The sequence below is a fragment of the Sus scrofa genome, chromosome 14 (assembly GCF_000003025.6).
Source record: "Sus scrofa isolate TJ Tabasco breed Duroc chromosome 14, Sscrofa11.1, whole genome shotgun sequence".
NCBI classification, from domain to species: domain Eukaryota; kingdom Metazoa; phylum Chordata; class Mammalia; order Artiodactyla; family Suidae; genus Sus; species Sus scrofa.
Window position 1 is genome coordinate 106,481,490 of NC_010456.5, and position 22,206 is coordinate 106,503,695.

General features: G+C 41.6%; 1 pseudogene; it reads left to right on the forward strand.

Moving 5' to 3' along the window:
- The window catches only part of LOC102163765, a 29,857-nt pseudogene continuing 9,266 nt past the window's right edge, over positions 1,616–22,206 (forward strand).

A 22,206-nucleotide genomic window follows, 5' to 3' on the forward strand; every position in this document is an offset into this window, starting at 1 on the left:
TAGAGTCCTGACTCCAAGTCAACACCTCTTAGATTCAATCAGGTCTCCATTTTCTAAAATTTTGATTAACACGGTGTGTACTTCACCTCATCATCTCTGATGAAGACAGACGCCAAAAGGCAATAGAAGGCCTTGTGTCCTGAGGCAGTTGGGATACCCGAGGCATAATTTCTCAAGCCCTGCCCATGCAATGCTTGAGATTTCCTTTTCCCTCAGTTACCTGAACAAATTTTGCCTGTTTGGTGATGGAGAGGGGAGAATCACTACTTTTCATTTCTTCTCCTGAGAATCTGTGACCCTGTGTTCCTTTGAGTCCAGGCAGGGACGCTGTTTACTGTTATAATTTTGCAAACAGTCAGTCAGGTGCACTATTCAGAGTAATATTTTGAGAGACTTGGTTTTGTATTTCTGAAATTGTTTTGGGGGCAGCTGTGGTGTCAGTGAATGCGTTACAATGAGCATCAGAAGATCTCAGTTTAAATCGAAGTTTTGTTATTTATGAGCCAGGGGACAATGAACAGCTCTTCCATTCACTCAGAGTCCCCTTCCCCCCATTTGAAAACTGCAAAATCACATTCTCCATCTTCCAGTGTTTACTTTGGTGGGGATAGATGTGGCATTTCAAGGTCAAAGCCATGTTCATTTACTTAGGTAATTACTTTACGTGTGTTTGATCTTTCAAGATGTGTGAATTCTGTTAGTGTTAACCAAGAGCTTTGAGATTGGAGATCTGGTTGATATTTATGGGTGTTTATTTGGAGTTTGTTAGGATTGCAGGCCAGGAGACACATATCCAAGAAGTTAGACTGTGTTCTTCAGGGGTACAAAATGCGGAAATTAATTTATTTCTAGCCTCAAGGGTAGATAATTGTTTTGTCAAGGATTAGGATTGGGAATAACAAGGATTCTTGATAGGTAAGGATTGGTTGGGGTTTGTGAGGGTAGGGGCAACTTTGAAAATAGAAAATTGCAGCTAGCCTTCCTAGCATATATTGCTTCTGTTTCTCATCTTTTGGCTGCCCTGGGGCATATGGAGTTCCCAGGGCAGGGATCAGATCCAAGCTGCAGTTGCAGCAACAGCAGATCCTTAACCCACTGTGCCAGGCTGGGATCGAGCCTGCATCTCAGCATTCCAGGAACACTGCTGACCCCGCGGTGCCATAGTGGGAACTCCTAGCATATATTGGCTTGAGAGCAGCTAGTGGGAGTCCTTGAATTTGACACCGTTCAGATTTCAAGTTCTCAATGGTGCAGGAACATGTCTGAAACAATATCTATGGTGACTTACCTGGCTTCATGTTGGATGCCTGAACCATAGTTATTTATTTTTATTTTAAAATTCTATTAAATAGGTCGTCATTAACTATTTAATATAGAGAGACATGTCATGCTAGCACAGTACCTTAAAATCTTTTAAAATCTTTCACTTTCAAGGACAAAATGTCCTGGTGTTAGATATAGCATTACAAAATCAACATTAAAAACAAAAATAAAAAAGGCATAGAATACACCGATAGTGCTCAGAGTCATAACTTCCCAGCTGGTCATTGATTTGAGTCCAGTGTTAGGAGCCCTTTTTGGCATCTAAGTATTTACCTCAGTGGTTCTTAATCCTGACTGCACAGTGGAGTCCCTACCCTTTAAAAAGAAAAATGATCAATACCTGGACCAAACCCAGGACAATGAGACCAGAATTTCCAGAGTGGTAACTGGACACAGAGAAAACAGGCCTAAAGGACAGTTTATTTTTATTGTTATCACTGGGGCAAAGTTGACTCAGAATAGGGTACAAAGTGGATGTAATTGATTGGTTTGTTTCTATTAGAGGGACGAAAGATGATAGATCAGGGACCATTTAAAAGCTTTAGATTTCAGGCTCACAGTTGTATGTTTAAGAAGAGAAGGCATCATGGGTCTGGTTGTGGTCCTGGTGCCCTGTCTCTCCTGTCCTTCTCCTCCCACTCTGGAAACAGAGCTCTGGGAAGGGGAAGCTCCCACCTGGCCCCACTCCTCTCCCAATTCTTGGAACTAGTCTAGAGTTAGATGTTAAGAACATTGGCAAGTCCTTAGCCAATGTAACTAAGTTTTGTGCTCCTTTGTTGTGCTGCAAAGGGTAATTAAATTAAGCCCAACTCTAAAACTAATATGTATTCCTGGAAGCCAGGTATCAGAAATAGGTCATTTTGAAGCAAATTACTCCCTGCAAAATTTGATATTTCTCTTGGCTTTTCAGGCCAGTCATTGTCATAAATAGAGGAATGAAATAATGTGCTTTGTGCATAGGGCAACATTTAGGTCTCTAAGGTAGAATCAAGATAATGAAGTGGCAGAAGTTGGGATTGTTGGTTCCCTTCTTTGTTTCATAGCCACTTGCTATGATTTTGCACTGAAGGTAAAAAGTAAGTGACGTGTTTGGTGCGCAGAGATTTCCTTAGAGAAGCCAGGTCCTATGTAAGTTGTGTGTTTTCTTCAGGTGAAAGATGTGATGAGTCAGGGTCCAGCTGGTGGTCAGAGCATTCATTTGGATTCTGCAGGAAGCTGCTGTCTGGACCCTAGGAATGCTACAGAATGGACAATATTGTTCTTGCATGAGATGCTGCATGTCCTGGCACTGCCTCTATGACACTTATTCTCTTTTTGTCCGGGTAATACTAGCAGATCTCAAACTAGGCTGCACATTTGAATTATCTGATTTTTGTTGAGTTTTTACTTTTATTTCTTTTAGGGCTGTACCAGCTTGGAATCTTCTGTATAGTAAGCATGGGATGCTAAAAATGAAATAGAATTCCCTGACCTCAGTTTCCTTATTTATAAGTGGAGCAAATAAACCAGCTAAAGGTGCTGATAAGAGGATTCATTGTAATCTGGGTGCCAGTTACTCAGGGGATTGCCAGGCACATCACAGGACATCCATAAGTGGGAGCTCTAATAATTAATATCATATTTATGTATTAAGTTCAGAAATATTTGAGGCTGTGTGTGGCAGAACAAAAACATAATAGTAGCATGATAATACATTCTGCATCAGGCACAATATATTATCAAATAGTTATTTTTTATTTTTTTGCCATTATGCACATCTCCATTCCCAGCTCTCAAACGTCTGTGGCCCTGCAGGATCCAGATAGCAGAGGAGTAAGATGTGATATTCACCTTCTCTCACAAACACATCAAAAAAACCATCTACATGTAGAACGATTTGCACAGAACATCTACTGAACACTGGCAGAAGACCTTAAACCTCAAAGAAAGGGGAAGAAACACTCCACCTAACTGGGGAGAACAAATGAAGAACAGAGAGAGAGAGAGAGAAAGGAATCAGGACAGGGCTAAAACCCCTGAGAGGGAGCTGTGAAAGGGGAAAGGAACCCACACCCTGGGAAGCCACCTGACTAATAGGGAGATCAGCCAAGATGGAGGGACCTTGAAGCCTCCAAGAAAAGTGCAACAGCTGAACTGAGGAGGTCAATGCCGACAGAGAGCTGCACAGATGGTCAGTACCACCTCCAAGGACACCACAGCTTGAGACAGGTGGCAGGGGCCTGGGTGCTGAGACTCAGGCTGAGGAGGTCAGTTCTGGGGACAGGACTAGGGTTGGCTGTGTGGAGACAATATGTGGGGCTAGGGAGTGGTGTGCCAAGGGCTAGGGGATTGGAGTGCCAGAGCTGAGGGAACCTGGGAGTTGGTCTGGGCCCACATCAGAAGCAAAGTGCCATTGTTGGGAAGGCTGGAGGAGGAGAGGCAGCTTTCCATAGGAATATCTTTTACTGTGCATGTGTGGATTCTTGGAGGGCAGGGCTATGGGCACTAATGTGCCTCCTACACGGGCTATTGGCAATGGGCCCTCTTGGGTGGGCTCAGGGTGGCAGCGCCTCCTGCATGGGCTAAGTGTGATGGCACACCTCTTGCGTGGTCTATGGGTAGTGGGGGCAATCTCACTGCTAGGAGTCTGTGAATAGCCACGAGCTACAGCCCCAAAGGTTGCCACAGAGGAGGACCCTGCAACTGAGCACCACCTGGTAGTACTCTCACTCCCCTGGGAATGCACGCGGCCTGCTGCTGACACTGCCAAATGCTCCAGGCACCTTCTACACCTGCCTGAGGATAACTGCCACTTTCCAGGGCCCTGAAACTAGGAGCAGCCTGTGCCACCTGCCATGGGTTCTTGGCAATATCAACGGCGCAGCAACCAGACGCTTGCTACTAGTCTGGCCTGGTGGCTCCATCTCCTTAGAAGCACACACAGCGCCTATCAAGGGGTTAACAGCCTGCACACACTAAGGAAAGAGACAGCAAGCAGCCAAACCAGAAGCATTCCTTATACCAAAAATAAAGAGGAAGCCTTCACAAAATACCCAGGGGTGCTCTCACATATAAAAAGCCTTCCAAGCCTACGGGAGCTGTTTTCTCTAAACTCCCAGAATGAGAAAAATATAAGCAAAGTGAAGAAGCTCAGGAACCATTTCTAGTTAAAAGAACAGAAGAGTTCCCCCTTGACAGAGCAAACAATGAAACAGACACAGACCTCTGCAATCTAACAGACACCAAGTTCAAAAAGAAGACAGTGAAAATACTGAAGGAATTAGAATGAATACAAAGCAATTAAGAGTGTATATGAACAGTAATGCGGATTACTTTAGAAAGGAACTAGAACACACAATGAGGAGCCAGCCAACATGAGAAAGTTCATTTGCAGAGACACAAGCTGAGGGAAAGGCCCTGAAGAGCAGAATGAATAATGCGGACATGGAAGATGGAATCCTGGAAATCACCCAATCAGGACAGCAGACAGAAAAACAAATGAAAACACATGAAAGCAGCACCAGAGACCTATGGGATAAGATAAAGCTGGCCAATCTACACATAATAGGGATTCCAGAAGGAGAAGAGAAAGCAAAGGGGATTGAAAATATATTTGAAGAAATTATGGCTGAAAACCATCTAAATCTGGAGGAAGCAGATATCAAGATACAGGAAGAAGAGAGGGCTCCAGAGAAGTTGACCTCAAATAGACCCACATCAAGGCATATTATGATAAAAATGGCAAAAGTTAAAGAAAGGAGTCTAAAGGCAGCAAGAGAAAAACAAAGAGTTATTTTTAAGGGAACTACGCACCCCCCCCCTTAAGGCTATCAGCTGTTTTCTCTCCAGAAACACTACAGGCCAGAGAGAGTGGCAAGATATATTCAGATCACAAAAAGGGAAAAATTTGCAGCCTAACATGCTCTTACCAGAAAGAGTATCATTTAAAATAGAGGAATTTCTCCAACAAACAAAATCCAAAAGAGCAAAACAATCATAAACCTATTCTAAAAGAAATACTGAAAGGACTCCTCTAAATAAAAAAAGAACTAACTAAGAAGAAATAGGATGGAGGAAACCACAATTGGAAAGGAATCACTTAAATAAGCCAGTATACAGATCTAAAAAGAAAAAAAAAAACTGCTGTAAAAGTGACAATAAACTCAAGGAACAGCAAAAGGATAAACATGAAGAAGTTAACAAAGGACATCAAAGTTATTAAACATGGGAAAAGAATGTAAGAAAATATAAACTCTTTTTTAAAGAATCTGTTTGACCCTATATGACCATCAGGCTAAAGCAAACATATATGGGAAGGAATTAACAAACCTGGAATGAAAACCAAACAATACATTCAGTAAAACTAAAGAGAGTACACAAGCATAAAATAAAAGGAAATCGTACAACCAAAAATAGAAAGGAACAAAGGAGTAACATAGAATCAACTGGAAAACAAGGTTTAAAATGGCAATAAATACATATTTATCAAGAATTACCTTAATGTCAATGGACTGAATGCTCCAGTCAAAAGACATAGAGTGTCAGACTGGGTAAAAGCACAAGAGCCTGCGATATGCTGCCTACTCACCTTAGAGCAAAGGACACACATCAATTGAAAGTGAAGGGATGGGAAAAGATATTACCTGCGAATGGAAAAGAGAAGAAAGCAGGAGTTGCAATACTCATATCAGACAATATAGACGTTAAAACAAAAGCCATACAAAAATACAAAGAAGGACAGTATTTAATGTCTTTCAAAGGATCCATTCAAGAAGACACTACTATATTCGTCAATATATGTGCCCCTAATGCAGGAGCACTCAAATACACACAACAAATACTAACAGACGGAAAAGGAGAACTTGATGGGAATACAATAATACTAGGAGACTATAACACCCCACTCACATCAATGGACAAATCCTCCAGACAGAAAATCAACAAGGCAACAGAGATCCTAAATGACACAATAGAAAGTGTAGGCATAATTGATCCTTTCAGGATATTACATTGAAGAAAATCAGAATGTCCATTCTTTTCAAGTACACATGGAACAGTCTCAAGGATTGGCCATATACTGGGGCACAAAACTAACCTTGACAAATTTAAGAGTATAGAAATTATTTCAAGTAACTTCTCTGACCACAATGGTGTGAAACTGGAAGTCAACCACAGGAAAAAGAAATGAGAAAAACCACCCGCATGAGGGCCAACCAACATGCTACTAAAAAACCAATGGGATAACAAGGAAATCAAAAGGGAAATTAAAAAATATCTTGAGAGGAATGGTAACAATAACACAACCATCCCAAATCCATGGATGCCTCAAAAAGAGTTCTGAGAGGGAAGTTCATAGCCGTACAGGTCTTCCTCAAAGAGAAGAAAAATCTTAAATCGACAACTTAACCTACCACCTAAAAGAATTAGAAAAAAAAAAAGAACAAACAAAACCTCAAGTCGGCAGGAGGAATGAAATCAAGAAGATCAGAGTAAATTGATAAAAGAGAGATTCAAAAAATGATAGAAAAAGATAAATAAAACCAAGATCTGGTTCTTTGAAAGGGTAAACAAATTTGAAAAATCTCTGGCCAGACTTCCTAAGAATAGGAGAGAAACAATTCAAACAAAAGAAGCATTAAAGAAGGAGACATCTCAACGGATACTGCAGAAATACAAAAAACCATAAGAGAATACTATGAACAATTATATGCCAACAAATTTGACAACCAGGAAGAAATGGACAACATTCTAAAGACATGCAGCCTGCCAAAACTGAATCAGGAAGGAATAGATCAATTGAACAGACTGATCACTAGAAATTAAATTGAATATGTAATAAAAAACACTCCCTACAAACAAAAGTCCAGGACCAGATGGCTTCACAGGCGAATTCTACAAAACATACAAAGAAGAACTTACACCCATTTTTTAAAAAAACTTTTCCAAAAGGTTGAAGAACATGGAGCCCTCCCAGAGCCATTCTATAAAGCCACCATCACTCTGATACCAAAACTGGACAAAGATACTGCCAAACAAGAAAACCATAGGCCAATATCTTTGATGAATATAGATGCAAATATTCTCAACACAATTTTAACCCACTGAATCCAACAACATATAAAAAAGATCATACACCATGACCAAATGGGGTTCACCTCAAGTTCATAGGGATGATTCAACATATGCATATCATTTAATGTCATACACCACATTAACAAAAGAAACCACATGATCATCCCAAGAGGTGAAGAAAAAGCACTTGACAAAATCCAACATCCATTCATGAGAAAAACTCTTACCAAAGTGGGTCTAAATGGAGAAAAGCAGAAAGCCTTCCTGCTTGAATCTGTAACAAGACAGGGATGCCCACTCACACCACTTTTATTCAACATAGGATTGGAAGTCCTAGCCACAGCAATCAGACCAACGAGAGAAATAAAATGTATTCAGATTGGAAGAGAAGAGGTAAAACTGTCACTCTATGCAGATGATATAATAACTGTCTATAGAAAACACTAAGTACACACAAAAACTACCTGAACTGATCAATGAATTCAACAGAGTAGCAGGGTACAAGATTACCACTCAGAAATCGGTTGCATTTCTGTTTACTGACAATGAAATATTAGGAAAGGAATATAAAAATGCAATACTTTTTAAAGCCACACCCCCAAAATTAAATGCCTAGGAATAAACCTGACTAAGGAGGTGAAAGACGTACATGCTGAGAAGTATGAAACATGAATCGAGGAAATTAAAGAGGATTCATCAAAATGGAAAGATATTCCATGCTCCTGGATTGGAAGAATTCATATCATTAAAATGGCCATACTCCCCAAAGTAATCTAGAAATTCAATATGCAATCGCTATCAAATTACCCGTGCCATTTTCACAGAACTAGAACAAACTAAAAATTTTTATGGAACCATAAAAGACCCAGAATTGACAAAGCAATCCTGAGGGGAAAAAAACCAAGCAGGAGGCATAACTCTCCCAAGCTTCAGACAATATTACAAAGCTATAGTAATCAAGACTGTGTGGTATTGGTCCAAAAACAGACATACAGATAAATGGAAGAGAATTAGAGAACCCAGAAGTAAACCCAGACACCTATGGTCAATTAGGCTTTGACAAGGGGGCAAGAATATAAAACGGGGAAAAAAAAGAGTCTCTTCAGCCAGTGGTGCTGGGAAAACTGGACAGCTGCATGTAAGGCAGCAAAACTAGAACACACCCTCACACCATACACAAAAATAAACTCAAAGTAGCTTAACGACTTAAACATAAGGCAAGACACCATCAAACTCCTAGAAGAGAACACAGGCAAAACATTCTCTGACAACAACCTTACAAATGTTTTCTTAGGTCAGTCTCCCAGGGCAAGAGAAATAAACACAAAAATAAACCAATGGGACCTAATCAAATGGACAAGCTTTTGCAAAACAAAGGAAAGCATAAAAAAAACACAACCTATGGAATGGGAGAAAACACTTTCAATCAATGCAACTGACAAGGGCTTAGTCTCCAAAATGTGCCAACAGCTCCTATGACTCAACAGCAAAAAGAACCAACAACCCAATTGAAAAATGGGCAGAAAACCCAAATAGACTTTTCTCCAAAGAACATATACGGATGGCCAACAGGCACATGAAAAAATGCTCACCATCACTAATCGTTACAGAGATGCGATTCAAAACTACAGTGAGGTACCACTTCACACCACTCAGAGTGGCAATCATTGGTAAGTCTATAACTAACAAATGTTGGTGCGGGTGTAGAGAAAAGGGAACTCTCCTACACTGTTAGTAGGAATGTAAATTGGTACAACCACTATGGAAAACAGTATGGAGGTGCTTCAGAAAACTAAATATAGGACTACGATATGATCCAGTTACCCCACTCCTGAGCTTATATCCAGACAAAACTTTCATTCCCAAAGATACATGCACCCCTATCTTCATAGCAGCACTATTCACAATAGCCAACACATGGAAACAATCTAAATATCCAACCACAGATGAATGGGTTAAGACAGTGTGGTCTATATACACACTGGGATACTACTCGGCCATAAAAAGAACAATGCAGCAACACAGAAGGAACTAGAGACTCTCATACAGAGTGAAGTAATGAGAAAGAGAATGCAAATGCCATATGATATCCCCGATATCCGAATCTAACATATGGCATAAATGAACCTATCTACAGAAAAGAAACAAACTCATGGACTTGGAGAACAGACGAGTGGTTTCCAAGGAGGAGGGGATAAGGACCAGCATAGACTAGGAGTTTGGTATTAGTAGATGCAAACTATTGCATTTGGAATGGACAGCCAATGAGGTCCTTTCCAGGCAACTATATCTAATCCCTTGTGATGGAACATGATGGAGGATAATGTGTGAAAAATATTGTGTGTGTGTATATATATATGATATATGAATGGGTCACTTCTGTACAGCAGAAATTGACAGAACACTATAAATCAACTAGAATAAAAAATTTATTAATAAATTTTTTAATAAAAAAAAAACTGTGGTCCGTGTACACTCTATATTTTGGCATGAAGCCTACCATGGTGTTGCATGGATATGAAGCAGTGAAGGAAGCTCTGATTGATCTGGGAGAGGTGTTTTCCCAAAGAGGCAGTCTCCCAGTTCTTGAAAGAGCTGCTAAAGGATGTGGTGGGTGTGCCTGTATGCATGTTCAGCACTGGAAATAGGGTAGGGGGGATGAAATATGGGACTTTGAAGTGTTTCCCTCTGTCACCCCCCAACAGAGCTTGGTCCACCTGCAAGGCTGACAAGTGTCAGCTAGCTCACTTCTTCCCTAGGACCTCCCTCCTAGTCTCTGTATCCTCTCTTGTTAAGACTCATATTTAGCAATGCAAAGACATGGAAGGAAAGCTGATGCTTCTCCCTCATGATGCTGAGGCATTTGGGGATGGGGAAGAGGAACATTGAGGACCGAGTTCAGGAGGAAGCCTGCTGCCATGTGGAGGAGTTGAGAAAAATCAATGGTGGGTGACTCTGTTCTCTAACTCTGACCTTAACGCATTGCTCTCTCTCCAATGATGTCCTTAGAAACATTTCCAGGGCTGCCACATCTTTCAGGTCAGTTATGGTTTTCAGCCTTAAAAAGGAGGAAGAAAAGAGAGCCAAGGGAGCTTTTTGTGTTCTGTGCCTTTTGAGTGTTTACACCCAAGATGGTGCACACAGTGTGAGTATAAATGCCATTTAATCATTCTCTATGCTGAACCTTGTTTGCGTTCAAGTCAAAAACATGAAGAATGGTTTTGAGTCATTTCCTGAAAGAGTTGGAGCATGATGTTTTTCCTATAGCATAAATGCATGCTGTCTATTCCAGAGCAGTTCACCAGGGAATACTTGTTACTTGGACATAGTGGGAATGAACCTTGTGGGGCATGAAACAAATGACATGTGTGTTCACTTAAGTGAAGTGTATTTGCATATTTGGTCTCACAGACATGTCTGAGAGTTGCTTCCAGGGCCCATGCCTACAGTCCTGGCAGATCATACTGATGCCCATGGTTTTAACCATTTAGTGATATCTCATTTCAATTCCCATAAATTATGATTTCTCTTTAAAGGCAGCACTATTTAAAAAATATCTTTATTGTGTATTTGCCTTGACTGTTGCACTTTTTCCATTGTAATTTTCCTGTTTCAGTTTTGGCCTCTCCTTTTGCCTTAGAGAAGTCTCTTTAACATTTCTTCTGAAGCCAGTTTGATGGTGCTATATCCTTCTCTCTTTGCTTGTCTGTAAAATTGTTGCTCTCTCCCTCAGTTCTGAATGAGAGCCTCACTGGGTAGAGAATTATTGATTGTTGGATTTGCCTTTCCATCACTTTAAAAATATCATGCCATTCTCTTGTGCCCTGAGGGGTTTCTGTCGAAAAGTCAGCCGGTAGCCTTAGGGGAGTTCCTTTGTGTGTAACTTGTTACTCTTCCCTTGCTGCACTTAATTTTCTCTCTTTATCTTTTTCTGACATTTTAATGACAATGTATCTTGGTTTGTTCCTCTTTAGTTTGACAAGTTTGGGGCTACCTATGCTTCCTGCACTTGGATGTCTGCTACCGATCCCAGAAGAGGGAACTTTTCAGCTCCTGTGTCTTCAAATATGTATTCTGCTCCTTTACTTCACTCTTCACCTTCTAGGACCACTGTAATATGAATGTTAGTATGATTGTTGGTGTCAGAGGTCTCTTAAACTATCCTCATTTCTTTTCCTTCTTTTTCCTCTTCGTTGTCAGTAATGTCTACTACTTTGTCTTGCAGCTCACTGACGTGTTCCTCTCTTTCATTTAGGCTACTCATGCTTCCATCTAGTTTTTCTTTCATGTCAGTTATTATAGTCTTCATATCCTGTTTTCTTCTTCTTTATATTTTCTAACTCTTTGTTAAAAACCACTAACTTCTTGCTCCGTGTATCTATTCTTTGCCCAAGTTCTTTCATCATCTTTATGATCATTACCCTAAACTCATTCTTGGTTAGATGACTTATCTCTACTTCACTTAGTTATTCCTCTGTGGTTTAATCTTTTTGCATCATTTGGTGCATGTTCCTCAGTTGCTTTATTTTTCTATCTTGTTGCTTTTATGTCAATTTATCTGGTAGGTTGCATGTATTTCTTGATTTTGGAGAAACGGCCTTTTGTAGGAGACATCCAGTGTATCCCAGCAACACACTTCCCTCTCATCACTAGAGCTGTATGCCTCAGGAGTTACCCCTATGTGGGCTGTGTTGTTCCTGTTGTTGTGGTGGGCTGACTGGTGTGGGCAACTGGGTAGTCTTGGTTGGCCCTGGTCAGGTTGGTCAGGTTGGTTGCCTGTAGCCACCCTGTGCAGAGGCTGCCAGCCACTGGTTGGCCAGGCTGAGTCATGAAGTGGTTGATTGTGGAATGCTGAGGCATTTCAGGGATAGTACTGGTTCACTGGTGGACAGAGTCAGGCTTTAAGAGATCCCAGGACTGATCAAGATTCCAGGACTGATCCAAGAATGCAAAGCCAGGTTCTAGGGCAAGTTCTGTTCCACTGGGAGGCAGAGGCAAGTCCTGGGGTCGGTCTATAGGACCCAGGGATCCCAGATGTTAATCACAGAGGGACATATGGGATTGCTTGTATGTGGGGCTGGTTCCTGACACGAGAGGCTCTGGGTTCTTGGTGTCCTGAAGCTTGTGTTGACCTGCTGGCATGTGGGGCTGGGCTCACCAATCCCTTGTGCTGGCCTTCAGATAGATGGGTTGGGTGTGTAGTCTGCAGGGCTGTCATAGTCTTGGGGCTGGTGTCTGCCCACTGGTGAATGAGGCTGATCCTGAGCCTAGAGCAGGCCAATGCGTGGAAAAGGCTGAGGCTTAGTGGGTCTCAGGATTGGTGCTGGCCTGCTGATGGATGGGCTGCATCTCAGGGCTGTGGGCCTCTGGTTATTCTATGACTGGGGTCCACTGATGTTACACAGGCTGACCCCAAGTCTAGGGCAGGCTTAACAGTCTACTGATATATGGACTGTGTCTGTGTAGGCTGTCATTGTTCTGTAGCTCTTATCCACTTGCTGGTGGGTGAGGCTTGTCCTGAGACTAGAGCAGGGTTGCTGGTGGGCAGGGCTGGGGATTCTTGGAGGGGTGTGTTGAGCTGAGTCCTTAGTTCCTTGGCTGCAGGGCCCTGAGGGTCCTGCATCTAGTGCCTTGCACTGCTGTTTGGAGCTGGGTCCTGGGCCCTCTGGTGGCAGGGCTGTATACAGGAGTGCCTGTGAGGTCATAGGCTCTTAAGGCAGCCTCTTTGCTGGTGGGTAGGGCTCTGTCCCCACTTGGTTAGTTGCTTTGTTTCAGGTATCTGAGTACTGGTTGTTGAGTGGATGGAGGGGCTGGGTGCTGATGTTAATCACAGAGGGACTTGGCAGCACCAGCATGCCCATGAACTCCCCAAATGGCTGCCGCCAGAGTTTATGCCTCCAGGGTGAGCTCCAGTTGCCTCCTGCCTCTTGGGGAGACTCTTCAGTATTAGCAGGTCTGTCTGACCCAGGCTCCTTTCAAATTATTACTTCTGCACTGCATCCCAGAGAATGTGAGATTTTGCCTGTGTCCTTCATGGGTGGAGTCTCTATTTCCCTCAATTATCTGAAAGTACTGAAAATAAGCCATCCTGGCCTTCAAAGCCAAACATTCTGGAGGCACATCCTCCTGTTGCAGGACCGTCATGCTGCGGAGCCCCATAGGGGTTTCAGACATCTCACTCCTTGGGGACAACCTCTGCAGTTGAAATTATTCTCCTCCTTGTGGGTTGTCTACCTGGGGGTGTGCTTGACTTCACTCTACCACACCTCTGCTCCTCACAGTCTCTTTGTTGTTCTTTCTTTATATCTTTGGTTGTTAGAGATCTTTTCTTGTAGGTTCTGGTCTTTTTCATCGATGGTTGTTCTGTAAATAATTGTAATTTTGGTGTGTCCGTGAGAGGCGATAAGCTCAGGTCTTCCCGCTTTGCTGTCTTTGCCAGTCTCCTCCCACATTTCTTTATCCTTAATTGTTGATAGGCACTTAGGTTGTTTCCACCTCTTGGTTATTGTTAATGTGGGAATGGCGATATCTCTTTGAGATCCTGATTCAGCTCTTTTGGATCAAAATCCAGAAGTAGGATTGCTGGGTAATATGTTAATTCTGTCTTTATTGTTTGAGGAACATCCTCACTGCTTGTCATATTAAATCGTCGGATAGTAAATCATCTGACAATTACTTGTCATAGTAAACTATGTATAGGAACTCAATTTTCAACACCCTCAGCAGTAGGTATTATTTTCTCCCTTCCTCTCTCTCTCTCTCCCTCCTTCCTTCCTTCTATCTTTCCTTCCTTTCTTCTCTCCTTCCTTCCTTCTTTCATTTTGATAATGTCCATCCTAGTAGATGTGAGGTGATACCTCTTTGCTTTTGATTTGCATTTTTTAATGTGTACGATAAACCCAGATGTTTGTATTTTTGGTTTGTTTTTGGTACTGTAAGCACCTGATTTAGGCTATGATTGCTAAGGCATTGATTTCAAATTCAAAATGCATCCCCTTCAGATATGGCTATCAAATGAACACAAGACAGCCACAGGACTAGAGAGACTTCCCCCCACTGAGCCTCCTTTTTCTTCATTGATTTTGGTTGTTGATTAGATTTTTTTCTTCTTCTGGTCCTTTGTATTCTTACTCTTTCTTTCTCATTTTTAATTTTTTATTAAAGTATAGTTGATTTATACTGTGGTGTCGTATTCTGCTGTATAACAAAGCGACCCAACTATTCATCTATCTATCTATCTATCTATCTATCTATCTATATATATATATATTTTTTTTTTTTTCAATTATTTTCCATCATGTTCTTTCCAGAGAGATTGAATATAGTTCCTTGTGCTATATATACAGTAGGACCATTGTTTTATCCATTCTAAATGCAATAGTTTGCATCTGCTAAACCCAACCTCCCAGTCCATCCCACTCCCTCCTCACTCCCCCTTGGCAACCACAAGTCTGTTCTCTATGTCTGTGAATCTCTTCCTGTTTTGTAGATAGGCCATATTTTAGATTCCATAGATGAGTGACATCATGTGGTATTTGTCTTTCTCTTTCTGACTTACTTCACTTAGTATGAGAATGTTTACTTGCATCCATATTGCTGTATTCTCTTTCTTTCTGTATCTATGCTTCATTTTCTTCAGGCTGTGTAGACAGGTGATATTCAGCATTGAAAATATTAGTAATTAAATGATATGACAGTAGCCTCATAAACGTTTTCATCATTCACCCTTCAAATCAGCAGGTGCCTTGGTTGGAAAGAGTACAAGAAAAGGCAGTGGGTATGAGTTGAATATTTTAAAAGAAAACAATTTAACTAGCTAGGTTAAAATGGTCTATTCACATTTGACAAAGTTCAACATCCATTCATGATCAAGACCCTCGCCAAAGTGGGTATAGAATGAACATTCCTGAATATAATCAAAGCCATTTATGATAAACCCACAGCAAATATCATACTCAATGGGGAAAAACTGAAAGCCTTCTCACTCAAATCTGGAACAAGACAGGGATGCCCACTCTCACCACTGCTCTTCAACATCGTTTTGGAAGTCCTAGCCACAGCAATTAGACAAACCAAAGAAATAAAAGGCATCCATATAGGAAGAGAAGAGATCAAACTGTCACTGTATGCAGATGACATGATACTATACCTAGAAAACCCTAAGGACTCAACCCCAAAACTCCTTGAACTGATTCATAAATTCAGCAAAGTGGCAGGATATAAGATTAACATTCAGAAGTCAGTTGCATTTCTGTATACCAGCAATGAAACATTAGAAAAGGAATACAAAAATACGATACCTTTTAAAATTGCACCTCACAAAATCAAATACCTCGGAATACACCTGACCAAGGAGGTAAAGGACCTATATGCCGAGAGCTATAAAACTTTAATCAAAGAAATCAAAGAAGATGTAAAGAAATGGAAAGATATTCCATGCTCCTGGATTGGGAAAATCAATACTGTAAAAATGGCCATACTACCCAAAGCAATCTACAGATTCAATGCAATCCCTATCAAATGACCCATGACATTTTTCACAGAACTAGAACAAACAATCCAAACATTTATATGGCACAACAAAAGACCCAGAATTGCCAAAGCAATCCTGAGAAACAAAAACCAAGCAGGAGGCATCACTCTCCCAGACGTCAAGAAATACTACAAAGCCACAGTCATCAAAACAGTGTGGTACTGGTACCAAAACAGACAGACAGACCAATGGAACAGAATAGAGAATCCGGAAATAAACCCTGACACCTATGGTCAATTAATCTTTGACAAGGGAGGCAAGAACATAAAATGGGAAAAGGAAAGTCTATTCAGCAAGCATTGCTGGGAAACTTGGACAGCAACATGCAAAGCAATGAAACTAGAACACACCCTCACACCATGCACAAAAATAAACTCCAAATGGCTGAAAGACTTAAATATATGACAGGACACCATCAAACTCCTAGAAGGAAACATAGGCAAAACACTCTCTGACATCAACTTCATGAATATTTTCTCAGGGCAGTCTCCCAAAGCAATAGAAATTAGAGCAAAAATAAACCCATGGGACCTCATCAAACTGAAAAGCTTTTGCACAGCAAAGGAAACCCAAAAGAAAACAAAAAGACAACTTACAGAATGGGAGAAAATAGTTTCAAATGATGCAACGGACAAGGGCTTAATCTCTAGAATATATAAACAACTTATACAACTCAACAGCAACAAAACCAATCAATCAATGGAAAAATGGGCAAAAGACCTGAATAGACATTTCTCCAAAGAAGATATACAGATGGCCAACAAACACATGAAAAAATGCTCAACATTGCTGATTATAAGAGAAATGCAAATCAAAACTACCATGAGATACCACCTCAACACCAGTCAGAATGGCCATCATTCATAAATCCACAAATAACAAGAGCTGGAGGGGCTGTGGAGAAAAGGGAACCCTCCTGCACTGCTGGTGGGAATGTAAACTGGTACAGCCACTATGGAGAAGAGTTTGGAGATCCCTTAGAAATCTATACATAGAACTTCCATATGACCCTGCAATCCCACTCTTGGGCATCTATTCGGACAAAACTCTATTGAAAAGAGACACATGCACCCGCATGTTCATTGCAGCACTATTCACAATAGCCAGGACATGGAAACAACCCAAATGTCCATTGACAGATGATTGGATTCGGAAGAGGTGGTATATATACACAATGGAATACTACTCAGCCATAAGAAAGAATGACATCATGCCATTGGCAGCAACATGGATGGAACTAGAGAATCTCATCCTGAGTGAAATGAGCCAGAAAGACAAAGACAAATATCATATGATATGGGCATCCCTGTCTTGTTCCAGATTTGAGTGAGAAGGCTTTCAGTTTTTCCCCATTGAGGATTATATTTGCTGTGGGTTTATCATAAATGGCTTTGATTATATTCAGGAATGTTCCCTCTATACCCGCTTTGGCGAGGGTCTTGATCATGAATGGATGTTGGACTTTGTCAAATGCTTTTTCTGCATTTATTGAGATGATCATATGATTTTTGACTTTTTTTTGTTAATGTGGTGTATGATGCTGATTGATTTGCGTATGTTGAACCATCCTTGTGAACCTGGGATGAACCCAACCTGGTCATGGTGTATAATTTTTTTGATATGTTGTTGGATTCGGTTGGCTAAGATTTTGTTGAGAATTTTTGCATCTATATTCATCAATGATATTGGGCGATAGTTTTCTTTTTTGGTGGTATCTCTGTCTGGTTTTGGAATGAGGGTGATGGTGGCCTCATAGAATGTCTTTGGGAGTATTCCTTCTTCTTCAACCTTTTGAAAGAGTTTAAGGAGGATGGGCACCAATTCCTCTTTATATGTTTGGTAGAATTCACCTGTGAAGCCATCTGGTCCTGGACTTTTATTTGTAGGGAGTGATTTTATGACCTCTTCAGTTTTATTTCTAGTGATTCGTCTGTTCAGTTGGTCTGTTTCTGCTTGATTCAGTTTTGGCAGGCTGTAAGATTCTAGAAAATTGTCCATTTCTTCCAGATTGTCAAACTTGTTGCCATATAGTTGTTCAGTATTCTCTTATGGTTTTTTGTATTTCTGCTGTATCCGTTGTGATTTCTCCTTTTCATTTCTAATTTTGGTGATTTGGGTTCTTTCTCTCCTCTTTTTAGTGAGTCTGGCCAGGGGTTTGTCAATTTTGTTCACCTTTTCAAAGAACCAGCTCTTGGTTTTATTAATTTTCTCTATTGTTTTTTGAGTCTCTATTTTATTGATTTCTTCTTTGATCTTTATAATTTCCTTCCTTCTGCTGACTTTAGGACTTCTTTGTTCTTCGTTTTCTAATTCGTTTAGGTGGAGGGTTAAGTTGTCAATTTGGGATCTTTCTTCTTTTTTGAGGAAGGCCTGGATTGCTATAAATTTCCCTCTGAGCACTGCTTTCGCAGCATCCCATAGATTTTGAGAGGTTGTGTCTTCATTATCATTTGTTTCAAGGTAGTTTTTAATTTCCTTCTTGATTTCCTCATTGACCCATTGGTTTTTTAATAGCATGTTGTTGAGTCTCCATGTAGTAGGTTTTTTCTCTTTCCTTTTCCCATGGTTGGTTTCTAATTTCATGGCATTGTGGTCAGAGAAGATACTTGAGATAATTTCTACGCTCCCAAATTTATTGAGATTCGCTTTGTGTCCCAATATGTGGTCGATTCTTGAGAATGTTCCATGAGCATTTGAGAAGAATGTGTATTTTGCTTTTTTTGGATGTAGTGTCCTGAAGATATCAATGAAGTCTAACTTTCTATTGTTTCCTTTAGGGTCTCTCTTGCTTTATTGGTTTTCTGTCTAGAGGATCTGTCCATTGATGTGAGGGGGGTATTTAGGTCTCCTACTATGATTGTATTCTCATCAATATCTCCCTTTATGTCTGTTAATATTTGTTGTATGTATCTGGGTGCTCCTATATTTGGGGCATATATGTTGATGATAGTAACATCCTCTCCTTGGATGGATCTCTTAATCATTAAGTAGTGTCCTTCTTTGTCTTTCTTTATGTCTTTTGTTTTAAAGTCTATTTTGTCTGATATGAGCGTTGCGTCTCCTGCTTTTCTGTCATGTCTATTGGTGTGAAATCTTTTTCCCCACCCTTTCACTGTCAATCTATATGTATCTTTTGTCCTAAGGTGAGTTTCTTGTAGGCAGCATATGGAAGGTTTTTGCCTTTTTATCCACTCAGCCACTCTGTGTCTTTTGATTGGGGCATTCAGTCCATTGACATTTAAGGTGATAATTGATAGATGATTATTTATTGCCATTTGAACCTCGTGTTCCAGTTGATTCTATGGTTCTCCATTCTTCCTGTCTTTTTTTTTTTTTTTTTTTTTGGTTGGATGGTCTCCTGTTATTATCTGCTTGAGTGTATTTTTTTTTTCATTTTTGCAGATGCAATATTTGGTTTTGGCTTGTGGTTGCCCTGTTTTTTAAGTATGCTAACCCCTTCCCATAATTGTGTGTTTTAGCCTGATGGTCCTGTAAGTTCAAACACTTTATTACTATATTAAAATTAAGAACAGAGACATACTTATAAACAAAAAGGGTTATTTACCTCCTGACATCCCTTGCCCACATTTTATGGTTTTGATGACTCTTTTTTATTTTTTTCTTTTTAATTTTATTTTGTTTGAAGCATGTTCATGATTAAATCTGTATGCTGGCTTATTTGAATGACTGCTCTCTGATTGCAGTTTCCTCAGTCCTAGTTCTTCCTCTTCTTCTTCTTCTTCTTTTCTTTTCTTTTTTCTTCCTTTCCTTCCTTTCTTTTTGGTTTAGAGAAGCCCTTTCAATATTTCCTTTAACCTGGGTTTTGTGTTGCTGTATTCTTTAAGTTTTTGTTTGTTGGGAAAAATTTTTATTTCCCCTTCTATTTTAAATGATATTCTTGCTGGATAGAGTATTCTAGGTTGCATATTTGTTCCTTTGAGCACTTTAAATATCTCTTGCCATTCCCTCCTGGCCTGTAGTGTTTCTGTAGAGAAATCAGCTGATATTCTTATGGGGGTTCCCTTGTAGGTAACATTCTGGTTTTCTCTTGCTGCCTTTAGGATCCTCTCTTTATCACTAACTCTTGCCATTTTTATTATGATGTGTCTTGGTGTGGGTCTGTTTGGGTTCAGTTTGTTTGGGGCCCTCTGTGCTTCTTGTATCTTGAACCCAGTATCCTTGAGATTTGGGAAGTTTCCATCGATAATTTCTTCAAATATATTTTCCATTCCCTTATCTTTTTCTACTCCTTCTGGAATTCCTATTATGCGTAGATTGGCCTGCTTTATATTATCCCATAGGTCTCTTATATTGCTTTCCAGATTTTTGATTCGGTTTTCTGTCTGTTGACCTGATTGAGTGATTTCCATTATTCTATCTTCCATATCACTGATTCGTTCTTCTGCATTATTCATTCTGGTTTTTACTGCCCCTAGTTCAGTTTGCATCTCTGCAAATGAATGTTCTAGTTTTTCTTGGCTCCTCCTTATATTTTCTAGTTCCTTTCTGAGGGTATCTGCATTACTGTTCATATCTTCTCTTAATTCCTTCAGTATTTTCACTATTTCTCTTTTGAACTCCAGGTCTGTCAGACTGCCGAGATCTGTTTCATTGTTGACTGTTTTAGGTGAGTTCTCCTGTTGGTTTGACTGGGGGTGGTTTCTCAGCTTCTTCATCTTGCTTGTTGTTTTCTTTCTCCTGAGGGAGTTGTACTCTCCGTGATCGGGCAGTGTTTGCCTTGTCACTGCCGTGGAATATTTCCTGAGGGCTGGCGTTGTTGGTCAATCTTTTTTGAGGCAGTGTGGCTTTTCTGGAGTGTTGATGGGGCTAACAGGGTCTCTTTGAAGCAAAGGAGGACTTCCTGAGGGCAGACAGGACTGGGAGGTCCACACCACGATGGTAGCAGATTTCACTTGGTCATGCAGAGCTTGCTCTGGTGTTTTTAGGCTGTGGGGTTCTTGCAGGGGGTTGGCGGTGTTGGGCAGCTGCTCTTCAGGGGTGCATCACCCCCTGGGAGCTGGAGCAGCTATCTGGGTCACTGAGAACCTAAGAGGCTCTTCCCTAGGGTAGCCCAACTCAGAAGGACAGCCTGAGAATGTAGGCGGATCTTTTCACAGTCTGGCCGAGCTTGTTGCAGCTTTTCTGGGCTGCAGGAGCTCTTCCAGGGGGCTGGTGGTGCTGAGCAGTTATTTCACGGGAGTGGGGCACCCCCTGGGGGCTTGGGCGGGTAGCAGGGCTGTTGGAAACTGAAGAGGCTCCTCCCCGGGGCAACCCGACTCAGAAAAACCGTCCGAGAATTAGGCCGATCTATTCACAGCCTGGCTAAGCTTGTTCTAGCTTTTCTGGGCTGCAGGCCTTTTCTCGGGGGCTGGTGGTGTTTGGTGCTGCTCTGCAGAAGTGTAGCCCCACCAAAGGGCAAGCAGGCCTGTGCAGGGACAGCCCCTGCGGTGGTAGGCTTCAGGCAATTGTTGAGGCCAGCCCTCCTGGATGGCAGGCAGCCCCAGGTCCCTGAGCGCGTAGGGCGTGGCGGGGGGGGGGGGAGGGGATGCACTGGGAAGCACAGTTTTCAGCTAGCTTGTGGGCCTGTAAGTTTGCTGTGGCGTGGGGGGTATTCTATGGGGACCCACCCCTTCTTTTCTCCCCTCCCCAGCACGGGCACAGACCAGGCTCTTCTCCCAGGTTCCCTCTGATGTGGCTTTCCACTTCCCTGCCCCTGGAGTATTGCTCCCTTCCTCTGCGACAGCTTTGTTTTCTAGTCTCCCAGGCAGTCTCTGCCCCATCAAATGGTTTCTAGACCTCCCAAGCAGTTTCCGCTCTGCCCCGCCCCCCTAGCCCAGGGACTAATCTCTGGAGCCGAGGTCTCGGTGCCTACCCCCCCCCCAGGCGTCCCCCGGCCCTTTCTCAGGGATTAACCTTCGGAGGCGAGGTCTCGGTGTTCAGCCCCCACCCAGGCGTCCCCCGGCCCTTTCCCGGGGACTAACCTCTGGAGCCAAGGATTCGGTGCCCAGCCCCCACCCAGGCGTCTCAATTTTTGGTGACTGTGCCCGTAGTTCAGATGGTCCATTGGGTTCTTGATCGGCTTTTCCGTACTCCAACTTAATGCTACACTCTTCTCTGCATCTGGAGATTCCTCCATTTCGTTTGATCTTTCGCCCGGTAGGTGACTTTCCAGGGTGCGGGATCCCTTTCTCCTCAGCAGTTCCCTTTCGGGAGCGCCCGTCCCGCTCGGATTCACCTTCTCTCACTCTCCTCTTTTCTCCCGTTCTGCCCAATAATGTCACGAATTTCTTGCCGTTATT